Source organism: Cryptomeria japonica, chromosome 9 (genome assembly GCF_030272615.1).
Source record: "Cryptomeria japonica chromosome 9, Sugi_1.0, whole genome shotgun sequence".
Lineage (NCBI taxonomy): Eukaryota > Viridiplantae > Streptophyta > Pinopsida > Cupressales > Cupressaceae > Cryptomeria > Cryptomeria japonica.
Genome location: NC_081413.1, coordinates 249,144,226 through 249,169,548, shown reverse-complemented (window position 1 = coordinate 249,169,548; position 25,323 = coordinate 249,144,226). Strand labels below are relative to the sequence as shown.

The 25,323-nt window shown below is 36.0% G+C and overlaps 1 long non-coding RNA gene across 1 annotated transcript; it reads right to left on the bottom strand.

Moving 5' to 3' along the window:
* Positions 1 to 346: 346 nt before the first annotated feature.
* LOC131032416 (uncharacterized) lies at positions 347 to 25,323 on the bottom strand. The gene is made up of 3 exons (XR_009103444.1): positions 24,781 to 25,323; positions 21,083 to 21,158; positions 347 to 672 (listed from the first exon to the last, which is right to left on the bottom strand). It is a non-coding gene; the product is annotated as an uncharacterized LOC131032416 (long non-coding RNA).

The window sequence follows — 25,323 nt, the reverse complement described above, 5'->3', positions numbered from 1 at the left end:
CCTCATTTAATTTTTAATTAACAAAGCTAATAGTTGCATTTCACAATATTAATGAGGGTAAAATATTTTTAATTTAATTAAATTCTCAAAATCAATCTTACACACTATAAAATAAATATGAATAAAACTCACTTTTCTAATCAAAATTGATTTTCTTAAATAATTAAAATTAACCTTTCTATTCCAAAAAGCAAAAGAGATTAAATTATTTCTATTTTGAATAAATTTGAATCATTTCCTTTTTAAAATGCATAAACTGAATAAATTCATTATTTAAAATTAACCATTAAATTAAACTCGCTACAAATATAAATAGAGCGATCTTTTTAATTAATGATTAATCACATAAAAGAAACCTATTTATTTTAATTCCTTAATTACTAATGCGTAAATGAACACATTAAATCAAAATAAATACTTAAAGTTAAATACTCCATTTACCACACGTCAAGCACGCAAACCAAGTAAGCCAACCAATTACCCGACCCGCAAACCCAAATAAAAAAGGGAAAGTAATGGATCACAGACGATGCTTACTTGAGCATGACTAGGGTAAACTGAGGGTTTTACGACCATCTAACCCAAATTCTAAGGATGAAAGAAGTATACTCAACCCTGCGAATCCAGGTGAAGACGAACCTCGCACCTAGGCGGTATTGTACCTACAATCTCCTGCAACCAAGAGTCACACAAGCATATATATATAATGAAGATGTTAGCTCGAAATTAATAACAAGAATCAGGAGGACAATTAAACTTACATAAGAATCGATGTGAAAACACATTAACAGATACGCACAATAATCATAATATCTTACTACAACATTACCTCATGGTAATTCAACCATTCAAGATTGCCACATAAAAAGTCAACCAAGGTCAAATCGGTTTTACAAAGCTGACTAGGGTAGGGGTACTACAATAAGGAACAAATGGAGATTGAGGAAGCAGTTTTGTTATACTTAGATATATATAAGAAAGCATTACTTGAGATTGAAAAACAAATACCGAGAGATTTGTACAATAAGCTAGATGCTAGGAGATTGTCTGCAGTTGAAGAGGATAAATATATAAAGATGCAAGAGTTATTGACTATTTGTGGTGCTATAACTGATGAGGAGATGAAGCAGTGTCTGGAATATGCAAATAAAACATTTTTTCTAGAGTAGACACCGACGTGTGAGTCTCATGGTAGGTAGAGTAAATGAAATAGTTAAGGAGACCCACGAGGCATGGGTAAAATTCTTTGTAGATAAACCTGATTTCTTTACTCCACCGGTATTCCCTCCTAAGTCTGGTATTCAAGACATCTTAGTTGATGGCAAGGGGAAAGGTATATTAGTTTTGAATTCACGAGTTTTAGAACAGAAACTAACAGAGGATATTCCTTCGACAGTATCACTTGTACATATAGAGAAACCAGTAGATAACATTGAAGTTGTGCATGATAAGCAGGATACACAGGAATAGAACATTCCGGGTGTAGAGGTTAATGATGTGGATACAGACAATAAACAGGTTGAGGATATTGAACCTCCGACAACAAATGTACATATAGAAGAGGCTAAGGTTGAGCAGGTTATTGCACCCAGTGGCGAAGCCACCAGTGCTAGTCAGCAGGTTGGAGAGTCTAGTCATTCATTATTGGCACTTGGCTCATCCGGTCAAATTGATTTTGGACAGAGGAATATTGAGCAACTAAGCAATTTTGAATTGATGTATGTTGTAGCTCAGAAGTTAAGGAAGGAAGGATTAGAAGACAAGCAATTCATTGAGTGGGCCATTCTGGATATGCAGCAGCTAGTTCCAAGATACACTAGTCCAGTAGCTAGCCCCTCTGGTAAGCTTAAGAGTTTGACTGAACACATTGCAAAAGAGTTTCAAACTCTTCAATAGATATCAAACCAGCAGTTAATAGAGAGGTACAATGCAACTAGGAAGGTCACCTATGACAATATGATCACATCAGACAAGGTCAAGATGACAAAGGAACTAACAAAGATTTATGAGGCTCTTAATTAGTGCAGTTGTATATATAGGTCTTGTACTAACACTAACAAACTTACAGCTGACCTAGAGGTAAAAATAAAAGCGACAAAGGCCCGGTTGGAACATTTGGCTAACAATTTTGATGGTACTCAATTATTGACCAACGCTATTGATGGTCAAATTTTGGTTACAGAATCAGAGATATCAGCCTTGGAGAAAGATATGAACAAATTAATTTGGTGAGCAATTGAATTGAGAGGATTGGTTAGTCCCCAATTGAACACTTTGTTACTTCATAAGCAGGAAAGTATAGAATTGATGAATAAACCCACATTGACAGATCTAACAGAAGAAGAACTACATGCATACATTCTTAATGAGTTTGTATCTATTTTGGGAATATTGAAAACTGGTTGGGATACTTACTTAGGATTTTTGAAGGGTGCTTACCCTGATATATTCAAGTACATCTAGATCCAGTAAACACATTTTTTTATTTATTTGCCCCGGCCTTTATCATTGATGTCAAAGGGGGAGAAGTTGATGTGAAAAATGTTAAAGGCCATAAGAAGTAATGTAAGCTCAAGGGGAGTAGGGTCAATTTTGGTCATCGGTTTTGGGAGGAACCGGGACAGCACTTCAGTGATCTATTTTTCACATGAGTGTTGTCATCAATGCCAAAGGGGCACATTGTTGGCAATTAACACTCATCTGGTTTAGTTGTGTTGTCATTGATGGCAACACACATCATTTTGGGTTGGACACTTAACCGGTACTCACTGGTATTCATGATTCAACAACAAGCATTCAGGGAAACCAACAAACTAGGAACCGGTATATGAAGCTGACATAGGAGATTGATCTGGCGAGTTTACACGGTAGCAATCAACGACATCGGCCATGAAGTTTAATGCATTTTTTTTTTGTCTAGGCTGACATGTAAATAACTTGTAATATCATTGTAAACCGACATAAGGCATTTATGTTTATGATTGGGAAAGGTATTTAAGTCAATCTGGTTAGGTTATTTTGCAGATATACACAGATAGATGGAATGCATAGTGATGTGATATTGTGCAAGCGATGTTGGTCGACTGAATGCAAATATAATATTGGTATTGGTTATTGGTTTAGAGGTTAGGGATGCGAAGTAATTTATCGGTAAGGGAGGACACGATGAAAACCGATACAGATAGTGATTGAACTGGAACTCATCTAGAATAGTAGATGCATTCTCTGAGTTCATAATTTTGTTTGTAACTCCATATTTGGTGTTTTTAGTCAGTGAGGCTCCTTTTGTGATGAGCAGTGAGCTCTAGGATGTTGGCCTTCCTGCATGTGTAGGCCCCTTTTGTAATATTTATTCATCTAGCCAGTGGATAGATATTCTGGTTTACCAATCCCACCGTGGTTTTTCCTCTTTGAGTTTTTCCACGTATAAATCTATGTGTTATGGTGTATCTTCTTGTGGTCGCTTCATTTCTACTTACTGTTATATTCTTTTATGGTTACCGGTTACTGAAATACTTTGTTAATAACGTTAAAAATGTTTTCACACACCCCCCCCCCCCCCCCCCTCGCCCCTCTCAATGTTCTTGGATTCCAACAAATAAGAATAATATAATACTAATTTTAAAAAGTGATATATTAATAACAATATACATTTATAATGCTACGATAGTTATGTTAATGCAACCTTAGGTCTAAATATTAGTAAACATTAAATCTTATTAAATATCACATCTAATTGAATCATAGTCTAAAAAATTAACCCAACCCATATTTAAGTTATTTAACATATATAATAGAAAAATAATTAGAAAAAAGATATGATTAGAACATTAAAAATTTTAAAAAATAAATAAGAATAATTAGTTATGCTTTGTAGTATGTGTGATTTGCTAATGAGATGTTCCTAGGCCAACATCGACAACTTGATATTATTATATTCATCATTACATTTAAGTGAGAAAATTGAATTCCCTTAAGATAATTGATTTGATATTTCCTAAGGCTGGATTCATGCAATTCTTTTTGTAATTAGTTTAACCAATCACTAAAGAGAATTAAAAGAATTGGACAAAAAAATCTAGACTTTTAATTTTTTATTTTAAAAGATTTTAAAATATCATTTTCCTTTCTTCTTATTGGTTACAATAGGTAAAATATTCTTTTTTTTCAAAAAAAAAATCAAAACTTATATGCATTTAATTCAAGGCACTATTACTATTAAAAAAAAAGGTTAAATGATGTTTGAATGGTACATTTTCCATTTCTACCTAATAGAGGCAACTATTGTAATGAAATCAATCGGGAATTACCATTTCCAAACAACCCTTGTTATCCGCGAAATTTTTAAAAAGACTTGTTATGTAATATTTATAAAGCTTGATATAAAAAAGGATTTATCTTTAATTGATTTTTTAAAAATAATTATTAGTAAAATAAAATAAATATTTAGACTACCACGATAATTATAATACTAATTGTAGACATCTAAAAATGGTCAACGCTTGCGGAGTCATACTTTAACATTGGCGCATTGCCTTATTTTAGGTTTTTTTGCATCGCATTAACATTTCTTCTATGTCGCGCACTTGGTCTTTATCATTTGCGAGCATTGAGTCCTTCTTCTGCATTCTTCATTTATCTCGCTTTCGAATTTGGTCTTGTCGATAATAATCTTCAGTCATGATTTTGGTCGATCTTATCCTGTCGCATCAATGTGCGTGCTCTTTTATCATTATTTTGCACATCGTCAATCCTAATCGATGATGGAATTAGGGTTTTGTCCTCTTATCAATCTTGTCATTTTGTGATCGATTTGTCATCGATCCTCGTCCTTGTCATTCTCGTCAATTTTGCGATCGATTTGTCATCGATCCTTGTCCTCTTCAATCATGTCAATTGGCACATATCAATTTGGTCTCTTTATCAATATTGGTCAATTTGTCAACCAATCTCAATTGTTTATCAATCAAATCATTTATCAAGTCAGAGTCATGATCAAATCGAATCTACATCAATTATTTTTTGTCAAGACCTAATCTTCTAAAGTTTTATGATTTATTCATTTAATCTTGTTTGGCATTTTCCCTCTAAGTTAAATAATTTATTTATTTATCCCAAGTCTTCTTGTCACAATTAAATATTTGTTTAATTGGCTAATTAATTCCTCTTTTTGTGAATTAATTAATGAATGAAAAAATGTTAATTAATTCACTTATTTTTCTAATTTCATCAATTTCTAATTTTCCTAATTCCTAATTTCCACCTAATTTTCTAATTTGTCAAAATTCAATTTCCACCTAATTAATTTCTCTCTAGTCTTTCCCTATTTTTGTGCTTTGGTGGAAGCATGAATGTCTCATGCGTCATACTATTGGCATAGTAAGATGTCATAAGCTTTTAGTCCTCTAACCTTTGCATTGGCAATATGTCATAATTCATGACATAGAAGGTGTCATAACCTTCTTCCTTCAACTCAATTTTGCCATTTTGAAATCAATTGCCTCTAATATCAATTTCATGCTAATCTTGTCTTTTCTCCAATTTGTCTATAAATTGGATGAATTTCTTCAATCAAAAGGTCGAATCAATCACGCTTCTAGTACCCTTATGCTGTCGTCTCGTCTTGTCAATCTTGCTTTCACATTATGCTTATGCACTTATAGGTGAGATCCACAAAACAAAGCAATTTGAAGGAGAAAGAAGGACGATGGAGAATCATGGAGGAGACATTTACGTTTGCGTTGGTTTGCATTTGAATTGAATGTTTTATTTCCATTTCTCTATTGAGTGCTTTTAGGATTTGTCATTGCAATTGAGTTTTCATGATTGAGCTAGTCCAATTTGCTATTTGCTTTGATGATTTCCACATTTCCTATCTACACTAATTAATTTACATGACAATTATTTTTATTTTTATTTTACTCATTAATAAGATTCATTTTTATTCATTTTTAAAAGCAAAGTGCATCATCAATAAAATATAAACTTTCTGTCTTTAGAAAATCGCCCAAAAACCACCTACACAAAAACCATTGTTCAAGTCTAACAACTAATAGACAAACCACCCCACCAAAAACCCTTTATAGCTTATCGAGCTCAAAAAATCACTTCAGGGATATACAATGTCATTTACAGAAACAGATAAAAGAAACCCATCCGCCATCTAATTCTTTTCGACTAACCTAACTCAAAAGGCTACGAAAAGCAAACAAAAATGCAATGCAGAATTCTAGTGTCTGGTTTTAAAAGTCAAATATTGGCTCCATGCAAGCTCCCTAATTCTGCTCCCTCCATCAATGCAAGCAACACCTTTCTCTTCCAAGGTCGGAGCCCTCTACACCTTGCTAGCTCTGCTTCTGCTTCCACTTTGGTCTGCACAGTCAAAGCTTCCACTCCCATTAGGTTCACAAAGAGTTTTAGCGCTTGCCATTCATGTTAGGCCTCCTCTCTATGACCTAGTTTGGCATTCCCCTCTAGCCAACAAACAAAGGGAATACATTTCCCTAGAGATTCAAAATTTTCATTCTCAACTCCCTTCCAAACATCAAAACCCTCCCCCAGTAATGCGCACTCGAAAATTGTCTCCAATCCACCCAAATAATCTATGAGAACAATTGCTTTCATTACCCCCTTCACCATTTATGCTGACTCACCCACATCCAGGCCCCATGCCATGATTAAAGAGTAAATGTCCATGTTGGTTCGATACCTTTGTCTCAACTCACCAAAAATCTTGCCCATAATCAATCACACACACTTAACCAATCTGTCATCTTTGAAAAGAAACATTCCTTTCAACCTTCTTTTAGTCAGTTCACTAAAGAAAGGACACAATTACTTTTTGGTCTTCAAGGTAAAGTTTACCTCCATACTTTCTCTTCTTCAAAAGTGTCGCCACCCTGCACCACACTGACATTGTGACCTCATTAAGGTGAAATGACTGTTGCAGCCTCGAGATAAAGGTAAGTTGAACCGCCACTTCAATGTCCTTTTTACTCTGTCGTCAAAGTTCACATCATTTCACCAAGATAAGAAATTAATTTGATATGTCATCTTTGAAAAGAAACATTCCTTTCAACCTTATTTCAGTCAGTTCGCCAAAGAAAGGACACAATTGCTTTTTGGTCTTCAAGGTAAAGTTTACCTCCATGCTTTCTCTTCTTCAAAAGTGTCACCACCCTGCACCACACCTACATTGTGACCTCATTAAGGCCAAATGACTGTTGCAGCCTCGAGTTAAAGGTAAGTTGAGCTGCCACTTCAATGTCCTTTTTACTCCGTTGTCAAAGTTCACATCATTTCACCAAGATAAGCAATTAATTTGATATTTCTTAAAGTTGTCCATTAAAAGATGTAATCTATCTATCCACTCAATCACAAAACACGTCTAAAGAAAGTTGCCTAAAATCTTCAGTTCTTAATTTGCCAACCTCTCCAAACAATAAAGCCCATTTTGATAAAGTGTTAGCTTCCATATTCTTGGTTCTCCTTACATGCCAAATGCGGAAATCTTCCAAAAAAAAACTAATTCTTCCACTATTTTATCAATTGAATTTTGGAGATGCCAAGCATCAATTTTCCCTTTCATAATTGCCTGGATGATTATTAAGGAGTCACCTTCTAAATGGATTTTTGTAGCCCTCAAACTCTTACCAAATTTCAAAGTTGTTATTGTTGCTAAAGCTTCAGCTACATTATTTATACCATTATCCAACTTCTTCACTCCCAAAGCCAACACACCCCCTTTCCAATCTCAAATAATGAAACCTACCCCTGATAGTCTGGGGTTCCCTTTAGATGCTCCATAAAAATTAATTTTCCACCACCCCTCCATCAGTTTTCCCACATAAACACATTTGGCATACTTTGACCTGAATAAACCTAGACAGGCCCCTTAATGGGCCTAAGGCAGATACCAGTCCATTGAATTTATACCCTGTTATCCTCCAATGTAAATAGAACTCATGGGGTTAAAAATTTGAGAAGTTGTCACCCCTACCACTTCTTCTATTACAAGATTGATTCTCAACCTTAATCTATCCACCAATTCCTCCGTTTCTAAAAAAAACTACCTTTTTTTCTTTCTTTCCATATTTCCCATACTACAATCAAAGGACAAACCTTCTATATATAGGAGAAGGTTGACTTTCTCCTCTATGAAGGCCATCCTTCAAAGACTTTCTTTAAAGTATCTGGAAGTGGGCCTTGCCACCCCAACAACCTCCTCACCATCTCCCAGCATGAAGAGGCCACCCTGCAGTGCAGAAGTAAGTGGTCAACCGTCTACTCCGCCTCTAAACACATAACACATTTAGTTGGTCCACAGAAGCCCAATCTTTTTCTCCTCTCCCTTGTAAGGATGTGTCCCTTTGTCGCTAGCCACGCAAAGGTCCCTACCTTGGGTAGACACTCTTTCCCCCAACATAAACTTACTAGCCACTCCTCATCCCTTATTCCTACATCCAAAAATTTATACCCTATTTTGACCGAGTATTTGCCATCCACAGCTCCACACCACACCACTTTATCCTCCTTGTTCGTTCTCACAATTTTCCTTGAATTAAAGATGTCTTGCATTATGGCTCGTTGTCTTTCTAATATATCACCATTCTCCAAAGATTTCCATCCCCATTCACCACCAGTAGCATCCCCACGAAAATCCATGTAGTCGCTTACTTTCTCGCCTCAATGTTGAATGAACCAAAGTCTTAGATCATGTAGTTCGCCATTTTCCTTTAAAGAATGAAAACCATCCCATGAATCATCCCAAAACTTCACTTTCAATCCAATTCCAATTTTCCAAGAAATATGCTCAACTATAACCTTTTGGCATGACAAAATGAAGTTCCAAAATGTTGAGTCGAAAGGGGGTTTGTGAATGGTAAGAATTATATTATCTTCCATAGAGTTCAAATGTTAGCTTTTAAGATCCTCACCCATAATTGAGAGGGTTGGGAATATATGTTCCAAACCAATTTCACACCCAAAGCCTCATTCATAAGATTCCAGTCTCTTAACCCTGCACCCCCTTTATCCTTCGCCATACAAATCTTCTCCCACGAGAGAAGGGGTATTTTATCCTACTCATTTGCACCATTCCAAAAGAATTTCCACATCTTCTGCCCAACAACATTTGTAACTTTTCTTGGAATCTTAAGGCACATCATTGAAAATATAGGAATAGCAAAAATAACAGATTTTAACATCAAAATTCTACCAATTTCCATCCATCCATGCATTTTAAACAGCATTCCCTTAGATCCTTCCATATTACAGAAATATTTATTCCTCCAAAAAGCGGGATGCCCATATATTTCCCAGGAAGAGAGCCCAATTCCATTCCTATAATGGAGCAAATTTCTCTTTGTTTTTGACAACTGGAGTTAAAAAAACAAAATCTCTGACTTCCTCCAATTGATACATTGCCCAAATGCTTTTCTATACTTGCCCAAAGGAAGTCTCCCCCATCAAAAGAGTATCATCAACAAATTGGAGTTGGGAAAGAGCATCAATACCTTCCACCACCTTAACACCTTTCCAAATTCCATCTTTTCGTTTTTTGGATATCAACCTTCCCGAAACTTCAACCATAATTATAAACAAAAAAGGTGAGATTGGATCCCCCCGCCTTAACCCTTTCTCAGATTCAAAGAAACCTTGGGGACTACCATTCACTAAAAACGAAAAACGCGGAGTTTTAATGCAACTTTCAACCCACTCCACCCAAGCATCACAAAAGCCAAACTTCCTAAGAACTTTTAAAAGAAAGTCTGTGTCAACCTCATCATACACCTTTATGATGTCCAACTTTACCAACATTCTTTCAGATCGGGCCATTTGTATAGAATGAATCGCCTCATGAGCAAGTATTACGCCTTCATTGATTGAGTGATTCGATGAGAAACCACTTTATTCCAGAGAGATCACCACATCAAGAACCTCTTTCAATCTATTAGCTATCACCTTCGAGATAACCTTATAAACAGTGTTGCAGAGGGACATTGGCCTAAAATCACCAAAGGTAAGAATTTCATCTTTCTTAGGGATGAGAGAAATAAATGTGTTATTAAAATCTTTCAGGACAAAGCCACCCACTCTTGACTTTTCCACAACCTCCCAAAGATCATTAGCCAACACCCCCCACAGGCGCTGGAAACAAACAGTCGAAAAACCATCTGGTCCAAGTGCTTTGTTTCCTCCTAAGCTAAAAAAAGCAGCTTTGACCTCTTCCAAAGTGACAACATTTGATAGAAAGGCATTCGGAGCATCTAAGACACATAGGGGGATGACATCTAGAATAACATCACCCTATGGAGCATCAAACCGATTACTCTTAAAGGCCTCAAAAAAGTAACACACAACTTCATTACAAATTTCATCCTTTTCCATACGAACATTTCCCTGCATGTCATGCATTGAAAATATTTTATTGCATGACTGTCTAACCTTAACCAAATTGTGAAAAAACTTTGTATTACGGTCTCCCTCATTGAGCCATGTCTCCCTAGACTTCTGCCTCCAAGAGATTTCTTCTCTAGCCAAAACCTCTGCATAATGCTTATTTACCTCTTATTATTTTAAAAAGTCCTCTCGCATACCCCCTTCAATTACTTTCATATGTAAAACCCCTAAATCCTATTCCAGTCTAAATTTTTCAGAGAAAATGTTCTTAAACACCTCTCTATTCCATTTCTTCATATGTTCCTTGACAAATTACAACTTTTTGAAAAACAAAAAAATTCCTACCCATGGTGACGCATTAGACCCCCGATCAACAACTAGATCCAAGAAAACCCTCCTCTCTAAAGCACATTTTTTCAAATTTGAAGAGGCATCGGTCGGGAACATCATCCTCTTGTATTCTCACACTGATTGGGTAATGATCAGAACCCGTGATGGGAAGGATGTCAACTAGAAAATTCCATTGAGAGTTTGCCCAATTCTCTGCAAGAAAAAATCTATCCAATTTTTCAACTATATTTAAGAAGCCACATCTCCTATTAGTCCACGTGAAATCCCCTCTTAAATTGGATTTTAAATATACCATTGTTGGTCACAAAGTCACTAGAATCCTTCTGCTTATGATTTTGCCATCCAAGCCCACCTCTCTTATCAAATGGTCGTAATATGGCATTGAAATCGCCCCACAAAAGAAATAACTTATCTCTATTATCATATCTAACCTCCGAGATAGCTTCCCAAACCCTTTCTTATATCTGAACTATTGTTTGGCCCATAAACATTCGTCATATAAAGATTTGAGTGTAGTTGCTTAGATCAAACCTCAACCCATTGCCAAGACTTTTCTGATTTGATTAATTGTACTTTTGTAACCGCCTCTTTTCATAACACTCCTAAGCCTCCATAAACTCCTACAACTTCAACAATGTGACACTTCCAATTGCTAAAACGTCTACTAAAAGAAACTACATTATCCCCACTCAGTTTCAGTTCTTGTAAGAAAACCAAATTTGGTCTCGTTTGATCAAGGCATCTTTTGATCAAATGGATTTTGTCAGGAGCATTGCAACCCCTAACATTCCAGGAAAGGACTTTCATTGCCCCCGATCTTAGTTTTTTTGCCCAACTGCACTTCCTGCCATTTCCAGCTTCAACTTCGCAAAATTAGGGCCTCGTTTCTTCTTTTTTTCCACCTTCACTTTAACCTGCTTAGCCAATGTTTGTTCCAGAGACCTCTTCTCCATAATACCCATGATCGCATTCAGGCCCAGTTCATCCCCATCACCTATTTTGTCATCTGTTGGGGAATCCACTTCCAAATCTTTAAAAAAACTACCATCCTCTCCCACATCCTCAAGGGAGCTCTCCAAATTTATGATTGCAAAGATTTGAATATCTTTAAACATAGGGTCCTCATCTTCAATTCTATCAACCACCTTCTGATTCTTGTCTAGAGTTGACCAGTCTTTGTAATCGAGACATTCCTTTGACTCCTCACCTAGCTTCTCTCCCCTCAGACTATTCAGAAAGCCTTTCTTTTCATGTTGGTAGATTAATAGATGACTTAACAAACTTTCCTCAACCTCCATTCTCTGGGTCTTAAATTTTCCCGCTTCTGAGCTCTTCTCTATACAATGGTTGTCTTCTCTAGATGGGAAGATTGATCTAGCTCTAGCTTTTCCTTGATTTCATCATCCATCGATTCATCAATCTCATCACACACTTTCTCGGCATACAAAAAATCATTGCCTTCTCCCCGCCTAGTATCACCTCCTTCCTGAGATTCATTGATCAACAAATTCAATCCTAGCTCTGAAGCACCAATGTCAGAGCGCCTATTCTCCTCACCAATACTCCATTTAGTTTCCTTACAATAATTTACACCTCTATCCTCATACCAAAATCCAAGATTGCATTCAAAATTCTTTAAACCCCATTCTACCTCAACAAGTTGTTACCACCTACTCGACATAGTTTCCAGAAAATCGCTATCTTTTGTTTGGAAAGTATTCTCCTTTGACATCAATAGATCTGTTATAGCATTTTAATCCAAGCCCTTTCCTTTATCCAGCCTCGAGCACTCCCCTACAAGATTTCCTACCTCTTTGCATACATTACACATTTCAATCATTTCCTCCACCTCAATCAATTGTTTCTAGGTACCCTCTCCTGTTTTTAGTTCCACCGTTTGTGGAAATGGATGAGTTGCCTGCCACATAATGCAAATGCGAGCATACATGCTATAATCTTTATTTGCAATGGCCTCATTTGCCTTAACAAAGGTCCGCAATTTATTTCCTATCAATTTTAGGGTTTTGATATCCCAGTATTCATGGGGTAATATGTACAACCGTAACCAAATTGGTACTTTCGTTACGATTTCATTTTCTGGGTTGAAATTCAGAGTCCAATCTTCTAGAAAAAAAACTCTTGCCCCCATCAAAAAAGGCCACTGTCAAAAATCCATTCCTTGTCTTTGGTACTCAAACAAATGACCAAATAAAAGTCGTTGGGTAGAGTTTTCAGAGTAATTGCTTCACCCCAATGTTCGTTACACTAGTTTCTAACCCTTCTAAAAGTCAGACAAGGCCCACTCCATTTCATAAAAAAAGCCCTCTCCTTATAGATTCATTCCATGCCTAACCATCAACCATTAAAGAGACAAATGTGGAGTGATCTGAGTTAGGTTTTACCTTTTTTGTTTGTTGTGTGACGCCTTGCGGTTTTGGCCTCTAGAAATTATTTTCTATACTTTGAAAATCAACCAGAGTATTTGTAAATATATTTGCAAAACCCCATTTATTCCTTGGGACCAATCCTTGTTGGGTGAGTTTGTCAACCCCAGGAATTTGAGAATTATTGTAGTTGTTTGTCAGAGCCTTCCATGCTTTCTGTAGTGGCCACCATGCTCGATTTTAAAAAATTTTGCTTACATAAGAATTATTATTTAACTCATTTTTCTTGATTCACTGTGTGTGTGTGTGTGTGTGTGTGTGTGTGTGTGTGTGTGTGTGTGTGTGTGTGTGTGTGTGTGTGTGTGTGTGTGTGTGTGTCTCTGTGTGTGTGTGTGTGTGTGTGTGTGTGTGTGTGTGTGTGTGTGTGTGTGTGTGTGTGTGTGTGTGTGTGTCCACCACGCCCTATTTTAAAAATTTCCACCATTTCGCTTACATAAGAATTATTATTTAACTCATTTTTCTTGCTTCATTGTGTGTGTGTGTGTCCAAACCAGACCTGGATGTGGGTGAAAGTCAATTTTGATGGTGCATCGAAAGGGAACCTTGGCCCATCAGGTGTTGGGTGTGTGGCTCGGGATGTGGAGGGAAATATTCTTGCCTTGGAAAGGAGAAATCTGGAGACTAGTACCAACAATGATGCAAAAGCACACGCGACATTGATGGCGGTGGATCAGGCAAAAAAACTAAAAGTTGAGCAATTGCACTTGGAAGGGGATTCTCAAATCGTCATAAATGTGATTGCCAATGGGGGTGCCCATGTGTGGAAACTAGACAAATGGGTGTGCATTAACCCTAAGAAACTTGAGAGTTTCAAATATTTTAAAGTGATATGTGTACAGAGAGGGTAACACCTTGGCAGACTCTCTATTCAAGATGGTGATCGAGGTGGTGGGATGACGTGGATAAAGGTGACATTATGGCCGAGATGGTAGGTACGAAGATAGTTTGAAATGATAGCGTGGTGAGTTGGCAGCATAGTGGTTGTATTTATTCTGCTTGAACTTGGCGGCTTCCGTGTTGTTTGAGTGGTTGACATACATCAAGGTGGAGGACTTAGCCGATATGCATTTACTTCTCGCATGATCTGAGTACGCAGGATTTATTGCCCTCTTGGGCATCATGGATGACGCATCTTAGGGAGTTTTTTATGCTTTGTGTGGCCATGCATTTTATTTTCTCATATAGTAGGTGTGGAGAAGGTAGTTTTGCTGAGCAAGATGGAGGTGAACTTAAGTTTAAAAGATTCCAAACAATAGATGGCATTTTGAGGGAAGATTACCATTGAGCGTTTGAAGATCATTTTCACCATCGATGATCCATTTTTTTCTCATTCAGGTGTGGCAAGTACTTGGGTATGATTTCATGCTCGCTAACCAAAAATACCGCACAAACACAAATATTTCATCCATGTTTTGTGTGTGGACACTGGAGTGTTCGAGCATACAAGAAGTGAAGAGAATCATGGTGAGATGCGTGAAACCAAACTAGAGGTAGGGGTTGGACGCATTGCTGGAATGGGTAGAACCGGGCAGAGGATTCATCACAACCTCGGGGGATTGGGTTGTCATGCCTGGATATCCTCCACATGTGCACCCCTTCATTCTTTGGAGGGAAATGGCGAACAGAAATATGAGGAGGCATGAAGCGATTGAGGGGTGGCGAGCGGTAAGAGATTACGTTATAGACTGGGAGATTGTTCTTGCCTCTGGAGTGCTACGTGAGTTGATGGACCTCACAAAATTGAAATATAAACTTGCAGATTATTGGCAAGGTAAGAAAGCTCAGGGGAGAAGCAGATGTCAAGCTTTGTGGGTCAAAGGAGTGTCTGAAAGTCGAGGATCCAGAAGGAATCAGAGGCGCGAGGAAATAGATTAGGCTGAAAACAGAAGGGATGAACAGAGGTAGGCTTGACATTTTGAATATCATCTTTTTGTTTTATTTTGCCATAAAAAACATTGTATATTTTGATGTAATCGTTGTAAATTGGTTGGGGTGTAGACTGGATAGACTTCATGGGTTTATTTTTTGCATATTCGAATGGTGGATATAGGTTAGGAAGGGTAGATGGGGGATTTCACTATGATACTCTATTGAAATTCTGTATTTCTAAAAAAAAACCTTTATTTACTAATAAAAAACTAAATATTTACCTATATAAATAATAAATAAAAGGTATTGACTTGATTATATATTTATATATTATTTATATATCGAAGATTTTAATAATTAAAATATTATAATATATAATTAAAGTTTAATCTTTATTATATAATGTATTGATGGTTTTAATACATGCCTTTTTTAATTAAAAGCTCAAAAAAAGTTATTTTAAACTTTTCTAACATAGTTTTTTTTTTTTTTTTAATTATAACATGTATAAATAATAAATATAACGCATAAATAACTAATTATATATTTACAAAATTTATAAGTTATTTTTATTTTAAATATTTTAAAATTATTATATTATTATATATAATGAAAGTTTAGATTTCATTAAGTAATTATATTAACATTTCTATCATGTTTCATTTTTAATTAAATTTTTTAAAAAAAAAAATTCATTTATTTATTTCAATAATTATTATAATGAGTTGCTTCACTACCTGCCTCCCTCCTTCCCCCTCTTTATGTCTGTAATTAAGACTATTATGAATTTTAAATTAATCTCACAATATTCTTTATGAAAGATGGAAAAATTTGACAATTATATATATCTTAAAAGTTTAAATTCAATTAAAATTATAAATATAAAAGATTTAAATGTATAATTGTTTATGTTTTAGGTTTGCTTTGATAATATTTTTTATTGGGAATGTTTTAAATGTAATAATTAGTTTTTTCAAGTGACATATTCTAATATTAATCTAGCTTTAGTCTACTTACAAAGCGTTGTTAAATTGTAATTGGCCAACAGAGTGTTGGCGCAAGGTTTGGAAGACCACCTTATCATGGCAAAATCCTCACACAAGATAACCTCATTAAAAGGGGATTACAACTCCCCGATAGGTGCATTTTGTGTAAGTTGGAAGTTCAATCTATTTTACATATAATGATCAATTGCCAATTTGCTAAACAAATGTGGCTAAGAGTCTTAGATAAACTGGAAATTTCTTGGGTCAAAAATTGTGAGCTCCATCATTTCATCGACGAATGGAAAATTCCATCTCACAATCCTTTGATTCAACAACTTTGGAGAGATCCCTCTCCACATTTGTTGGAGCATATGGAAGGAACGAAACAATAGAATCTTTAGAGATTCAAAATACTCAGTTGAGACGGTTTTTAGAGCCATGTGTAAACTGGTTCTTGAGAATCTCTACGTCACTACTTGGAAGTTGTTGAGCTACCCCCCAGCTTCTTATGATAGTAGAGTGGCAAAAAACTAGAGATTGTCTAAAGATTATGCTATGTTTGACAATTCAAAAAGACTGGCCAAAAAGAACACCATTTGGAAACCCCCGAAGCCTGTATGTTATAAATTGAATTTTGATGGGGAAACAAGACATGAAGGTTGTTGGAGGGGGTGTTATCAGAGGGACTTGAGGACAATTGTTCATTGCTTACTCTAGTAATCTCAACGGTTCTACCAACAACCAGGCGGAAAGTATAGGTCTTTACTGGGAATCAATTTTGCTCTCTCGATAAACATTAGGACTCTTGAGATTGAAGGAGACTCCAAAATGGTTATTGATGCAGCCAAAGGGGAAATCAAAATTAATTGGCCCATATATGACATAATGGAGGACATCAGAAAACTCCTTCTAAGTTTAGACATGTTCACTATTACTCATACCTATAGGAAGGGTAATAAGTGTGCAAATTTAATGGTGACTATTGGCCTACAACTGGATGGTGTTAGATGTTGGAGACAATGGGATGCTCTCCCTATCCAAATTTGGTGTCTCCTAGAGGAGCAAAGTAAGATGAAAAATAATAAATGAAGATCCACTTTACTTGGATTTGGTGTTTCTTCCTAGGGGTGCTCTTGTGCCCTAGTGATGACTAGGATAAAATAAGGTTGCCAACCTTTCGGCAGTACCAGGTAAGGGCAGGAGAAAATTCAAATTTTATGACTAAGAAAATGAAAGCAGACAAATGGAGAGATGACAAAGCAATGACCCATGAAGACAAAATGACATGGCCTAAGAGGTATTATTTGAATCATATAGGTGTTTTCGTTATAATTATGAGATGGTGTCACCTATATGATATAGAAAATTGATTGAACATCTCTTCGGCAAACATATTTGGCAAGATTGTGTTAGCTATATTAAGCTCATTTTTTCGATGATAATTGCCTTCTGACATGTGTGGGGTGTCATTACTAGAAAGGGGGAATTTAATGACTTACATTGCAATGATGGCCTCAATTTCACCACAGATTCAACTAGCTTCTTGAAGAAACCTTCCTTTTCAAAAAAGTGTCAATAGTAAAATTTCGAAGTGGAAAAAGTTTACTTGTTGTGGAGTGTGACAGAATAGGAGGCAATAGAGTGAGAACTGAGCAAGACAAGCATGAAGAGTTCAATAACAAGGCCACTATTTGGCATATCTACAAGGAGGGTGGGGTGGTCCAATTCATTGAGGGCATGAACGAATACGACGAAGTTCTCTCCATGCAATTCACCTCTTCTTCGGCAGATCGCGAAGTGACGTTGGGGGGGCTCTCTCTTGAAATCAATGAAGAGGTAATTGCTAAAGTAACTAGTAGTCTCCCTACCAAGGAAATAAAATGGAAGAAAACAAGTCGGGTGGCAGATAATGAAAGCCTCAGCCAATTCTTTGGGAAGGATGAGAACCCCATTTAAATTCATGGCAACTTTGACAAGGAAGAGCTCCTCAAACCCTAGGACCAGGTATGCCTGATGATTATGAAATACTTTATCTACTTTGGAGGGTAGGTTTAAAGTGTTCTATTTTTATCATTTTCCTTTGTTGAACCACTTTCACAACCACTCCCTCATCTCCTTTCCTTTCTTAATGTTGTTTTTGAGTTTGTTGAGGGTGCCAAATCTCAAGATCATAAACCTATTCCCATCCACCTATTGTGGTTCGTGAAGCCACTAATTCATTGAGGCCACTATTTGGCATATCTACAAGGAGGGTGGGGTGGTCCAATTCACTGAGGGCATGAACGAATATGACGAAGTTCTCTCCATGCAATTTGCCTCTTCTTGGGCAGATCATAGAGTGACGTTGGGGGGATCTCTTTTGAAATCAATGAAGAGGTAACTACTAAAGCAACTAGTAGTCTCCCTACTAAGGAAAGAAAATAGAAGAAAACAAGCCTAGTGGCAAATAATGAAAGCCTCAGCCAATTGTTTAGGGAGGACGGGAACCCCATTAAAATTCATGGTGACTTTGACAAGGAAGAGCTCCTCGAACCCTAGGACCAGGTATGCCTGATGATTATGAAATACTTTACTCTGGAGGGTAGGTTTAAAGTGTTCTATTTTTATCATTTTCCTTTGTTGAACCACTTTCGCAACCACTCCCTCATCTCCTTTCCTTTCTTAATGTTGTTTTTGAGTTTGTTGAGGGTGCCAAATCTCAAGATCATAAACCTATTTTCATCCACCTATTGAAAACAAAGATTATTGAAAATTCGAGGTCGGAAGATGATGACAATCAAGGCAGTGAGGAAATGGTCATTAAGTGTAAGGGGGTGCTCACAAGAAAGAAAGAGAAAAATGAAGAGGACTCGAAGACATTTTAGACTCTGGTAATGGACCTATTGACTTTACCTAGGAAATGATGCCCAAGGAAGTGGAAGGGGATGTGAAGATTTCAGCTAGGCCCTGTGAAAAGATTCTAGCATGGACCCGTTCAAATTGTGTGAATTTGGAGTTTGCTGAGGGTGCCAAATCTCAAGATCATAAACCTATTTTCATCCACCTATTGAAAACAAAGATTATTGAAAATTTGAGGTCGGAAGATGATGACAATCAAGGCAGTGAGGAAATGGTCATTAAGTGTAAGGGGGTGCTCACAAGAAAGAAAGAGAAAAATGAAGAGGACTCGAAGACATTTCAGACTCTGGTAATGGACCTATTGACTTTACCTAGGAAATGATGCCCAAGGAAGTGGAAGGGGATGTGAATATTTCAGCTAGGCCCTGTGAAAAGATTCTGGCATGGACCCGTTCAAATTGTGTGAATTTGGAGGCAAAGCTCAACAAAACCAATGGGAGATTGACGAAGCTGGAAAACAAAATGACTAGCCTCTCTAGATTCGGTCTTCATGTGATGCACAACTCAACCACCACACTATGCCTTCTCCAACAAGAAGTGATTGGAAAGAATGCCAAAGAGGACGAAAGATGCATGGAACTTTACAAGTTCCTAACTGAGGACTGGGCCAATGCGTTTCATTAGGCTGGACGCAAAATCGGAAAGAATCGTTAGGGATGTCATCCCTTTTAGTTTATCTAAATTTGTGTTTCATGATGTTGCTTAGATAGTTTTCTAAGACTATTATTAACTATGGTTATATGCTAGCGAAATATTGTTACCTTTAGAATTGTTTTGTTGTAGGTGTTGTTATTTTGTTATGTTACTAGTAGCTTGTGATTAATGTGTTGTTAATGTGCTCCTACTAGTCTTTGGTTTTTGTACACCCTCTGAGTAGTTGTATGTTTGAGACAACACCAATGTTTTGTTGCTATTAATATCAAAAACATCCTAGGTATACCCTAACCATACTATTATTGATCTTCAGAATAATGAGACATTTTCCTTCACCTCATATTAGATCTGTATGTGTAGGCTTGACCTAGGTCACTATCATAGTCCTAGATGTGAATCTTGTAGCTTTATCATTTACATTTATCTTTGATGCCTTATATCCTTTCCTACTAGACATTGTGAGTCAAGCTAGCACATACTCCCTTCCAAATTATGCACTCTCATCAAATGAATAGAACATCACACTACTAACCCCACCTAATCCTAATTCCAAATACATATCCTAATACCATTGACAGAAACTTGATGCATTGAGTTCCTTGTTTTGAGATGTATCTATTGTTTATAAGTTGTGATGGCTCAAGCCATCATATCCTAATACTATTGACAGAAACTTGATGCATTGAGTCCCTTGTTTTGATATGTATCTATTGTTTATAAGTTATGATGGCTCAAGTCATGTAATATCTCACTTTATGAGTTTTGTGTATTAAGAGATTATTTTGGCTAGTATATTAATTGTTTTAGCCGCTTCATATGTCACATTGTAAACATAAAGTTGAAGTGATTGTATATATACTTAATGTTAGCCCCAAAAGATGGGCATGATGGGAAAAGAGATTTTAATGTTTTATAACTGATTACCCTTGCGAATATGAGCTCGATAAGCTTGTTATCGATGAATTTTATCTGGAACTTAAAACTGAATTATCTGACGTTTGTTTGAAATGTTATTTATATATTCTCTCTTAAAATCTGTCCTACATAAAATTCGGCCAAGAGCATGCAGGAAACCAAAAGTATAAGAAAAGCAAAATCAGATTCATGCAATTGATAAGGGACATTAGTTTTTGAAAAAAGGAAATAAAAGGCGAATCTTTCAACCATATAGCATTGGAGGCTTGCATAACAGAGCCTAACGATCAAATACTTCAAATATAAAATATGCACACTATAGGGCTTGCCTTTCAGAATCACAGATTAAAATCTTTTGAATCGAGAAAATCATCGTATCCAACTCGTCGAGGAGAGATAGGATAAAGAGTCAAAATTAGATGAAAGCCGACCAGAACAGAGACAATTCTCTAGCCGAAAATTAAGCCTTCAAAAATTTTACATTCAAGAAAATTTGAAATTTTTAAAAAACAATCCTCAAATAACTAACAACCCCATACTATTAAGGGTTTGATGAAATCTAACCTGAAATTTGCCAGGTCAACTCCAAATCCAATCCAATAAACAGACGTTGAAGATTCAATCAAATGATTAAATTGACCTGCAAAATAGAAACATGAGTAGCATGAATATCCACTTGTTCAAATAATAAACACGCAAATTATCAAATCCACCTGCAAGTAACGCAACTCACGTTAATATGAGAGATTCCTCTGGAGTCCTGGACAATAGCAGAGTCTAAAATTACCTGAAGAGATGACTTAATGGTGGCTCATAACAGAGATACAATAGACAAAATGCCATAAAGCATGCTCCATCCCTTGTTGATGCAGAATACAAAATATGTTTACAATTCTTCTCTATAGTAATGAACAAGTCATGGAGATGACAATGACAATGGAGATGACAATGACAATTAAGTATTTAGAAACATGACTATTGAGATACTCCTACTCGTTGCCCAGTAATATCCAGGTTTTTCCAAAATATTACATAAGCGAGGCAAGGATAACTTTGAAAATACCAATAATATCTAAGTTTCTGAATGATTTTCTATGGTATTCTTTCTAGTGATCTTGTCCTATTTCTCTAAAACATTGTCAATTGCCTCTGGCTCTGCCCTGTTCAGTAAAAAGTATTAAATAGTGATATATAATTACTAACTCAATTCAGATAATTTAGTTTAAAAAGTCATTTGAGGTCTGCCGAAAAAGCATCCTCAAACAGATAATCATTATCTACACATTTATTTCTATCCTCATGCATTTTAGATCTTCGTTTATAATTTGTCTAGCTAATTCCTGATCTATGAATTAACAGCACCATCTACTCTTCTATCCATTAATACCTCTGCTGAAAGTTCAAATTGATCTTAGATAAAGATTAAAGTCATTTGGCTAGTTGAAACTTGAAAAGTCTATAATGCAGGGTATGGTGATGCTGCATTTGTCCTAGCAAATTGTTGAAAATTCCAAAAAATGAGGATTTGGAAGCACACATCTCTTTTATCTGTACTGCTTCAATTTGGGAAGGATCCAAATGTATGGAAGAGCTTTGGTTAGTTGAAACTTGAAAAGTCTATAATGCAGGGTATGGTGATGCTGCATTTGTTCTGGGGATCTATCTCCCAAAAATCCTAGCAAATTGTTGAAAATTCCAAAAATGAGGATTTGGAAGCACAGATCTCTTTTATCTGTACTGCTTCAATTTGTACTGCTTCAATTTGGGAACTTGCAGGCTTGTTGAGTAGAAGATATTTTGCTAACCTAGTGAAGGCCTTGATCTTTGAAATATATTTATGCAAATCCGGTGCCTTATGTGGTACTATCTCTTGTAATATCTTGTTGTATTGACAAAATCTGAAAAACTAAATACTCAATAGTAAAAATGATTTATGAGATTATTATTAGAAAATGGTTTGTAATATATTCATTTAAATTAGTAATCACTTATAAATCACAACTTTGTGAAAAGCTATGGAGGGTGTTATTTATTATTGAAAGTCCACTGTTTCTTCTATGAAGGGTGTTATTTATTATTGAAAGTCCATTGTTTCTTCTTTTATTTTCTGTATAAAGAAAAACCTGTTTGAACTACCACAACAAAAACTCAATAGTCAACTAATAGATCTATAAGAGGCTACCCTCTTAAATTTTATTTATACCTGTATGGAAAAATATGTATTATAAAAAATGAGAAAATGATTTGAACCCACACGGTTTAGATCTGTTTCGAAAGAATGTATTGTTGTACTGTTGAATCTGAATGAACATAATGAATATGTGATGAGACGAAAATCAGAAACCTGAGCAGACATTTTATATATGAATATAAAAGCACAATATACACACAAAAAATTGCAGCAATGAAAAAAAAAAATAGGGCCATTCTTCCTGTAGATGATTACTTAGATCTCTGTAAGCAAAACAGCAAAATGCTCATTAATAACTTAAACCGCGTAATGATAATCTGATACAAGAAAACTAAGCAAGAAAATAATGATTTGGCAGCTAAAGTAGAAAAAAACAGAAACGCCTTTGCACTGTTGGAGGGTTTGGGCATCACAATTGAGACTGATGAGAATAGAAGAGAAAGATCTCTCAAGTGACAGGGAAACAAATTTGCTCTATACTAGGTAAGAATGTCTATCTTAGAAAACAGAGGAGATATATTATAATATTAATATATGTAATGTATTTGCAGTGTAAATTTGATGACAGGGAAACTTTTTATATCGGTTAAATTTGTTTACAGGGACCCAATTTATCATCGGTGAAGTTGCTCTGTACCGGATTTTGGGTGGGAAGAGTATATGATCATGCATCCAGCAAAAGAGAGCACAAGAATCTCAACCAAAACCAAAACAGTCCTCATTAATAAAAGGGGAAGAGTATGATCATGCGTCCGCTGCATCCATCCTCTGACAAGGTTGCCAAGCCTCTGCACAATAGCCTCTGCAAGAGCCAAAATACTTGCCACACAAGACCTAAGACACAGAACAAGAACAAGTCAGACAGACACAAACAAAGAAGACTAACGACCCAATGGAGACCGAAGGAAATACACCTTGGACTGAACAAGAAACAGAGGAAGCCCCTACGCATAAAGTAGACGAGTGAGAATTCGAAATATCCAATTAAAAAAGTGGAGGATGGAGAAGCACAAAGAAAACAAGCACTCCAGGAAATTCACCATGCAAATCACTGACACCTTCAAGAAAACAAGCGCACAATTGGCAGAATTGATTGAAGTCCACATCAAGAACCTCGAATTCAACTTGGCTTAGTCACTACACGAACAAATGGCTTCGTACCACTTTGCTTAAAACATAGGCAACTGTAACCTTGATAAAGATGGCCAGGGAGACTACACAGTCAGAACACGAGACATGATTATACATTTGAGTCCAATCAAATTCGTTTTTCAATTACTCAAGTGAAGCCCATCTTAGCTGAAATTTTAGAAGTAAAATTTCACATAAACTAGTGAACGACATGGAATCTGGTAATATATGCACATAATTTTTCTCTAACATCTCAATGCTGTTATTCTGAAAGGTAATTTAAGTCTTAACATGCGTTCTTGTAATTTCTAAACCCTTTTCTCAGAAAACAAACTAACCAAAAAAACCGAAAAAAGTTTGCAAATGATGCAAAAAAAAACCTGAAGCATTAAATTACTAATCCTGACAAATCTTCCGAAAACGTCTGCCGAAAAGGGCTCTGACAAATCTTCCGAAAACGTCTGCCCAAAAGGGCTCCTCACAAATCTTCTGCAGCTATTCTGCCAATAATAATATGCATAGGGTTTCTCTAAATGGAAGAACAAGCTTATCTATGATACATCATTTTACAGTTTGCAATTTATTCTCAACTCTATTGATTTTGCTCATAACTAAATACAATGTACGATGCAAGTAGAAATGCATATATTCTATTTAAAACAGGATTGAATCTTATTTGGTACAAAACACATACATGTTTGAATTTGAATGCATAAATTTTCTTATTGTTGAACTCATAACTTCGTATACGTGAATTTAAGTATTTTTCCATATAGGTATTTTTCCTGACAATTTAAAATCCTATGGAGATATCCAAAAGAGTATGAAGAAATTTCATAAAATAATATACACCAAATTCCCTTGTAAATGAACTAAGGAAAACATATAAATTCTTCAAAATGAAAAAAAAAAAAGAGACCAGAGTATAAGATGTACTCACCATTTTCTGGCCATATCTCCAATCACCCACTCCAGAACGTAGAGTTCTTGCTGCTGCCTACCTCTACGCCCACTAAAAATGACCAACCCACAGAAAAAATACACGAAATACCAAAAAGTACTGCAATTCGAACCCAGAAAGCAAATGAAAACATCTGAGTACAAAAAGTAAAAATTTCAAACTAAAACTCAGAAAAGCAAAACTCAGAGGCATGGCCACACCAAAAAAAATTAAGCTAAAAAGGAAAGGAAAAAAAAATGAAAGTTATGAAACAACAATACAATCTGCCCTGCATCTCTAGTATGTCTCCTTTTAAAAGAAGTGAAATCCTGCTTTTTCAACGGTCACACGATCTGCTTTTTGCAACGGCCATTGTAATTTGAGTGCCGTTAGGCCACGTTGTGAATTGAATCTGCACACTCCTCTGAACGTTTGGAAACGTTTGGAAATCGACTCAAAATAGATTGAATGCACAAATTCCGTTCCCACTCGACACTACATATCATTTCAACTTGGTCTTCGTTTTCTGAAGTTCCACGAAAA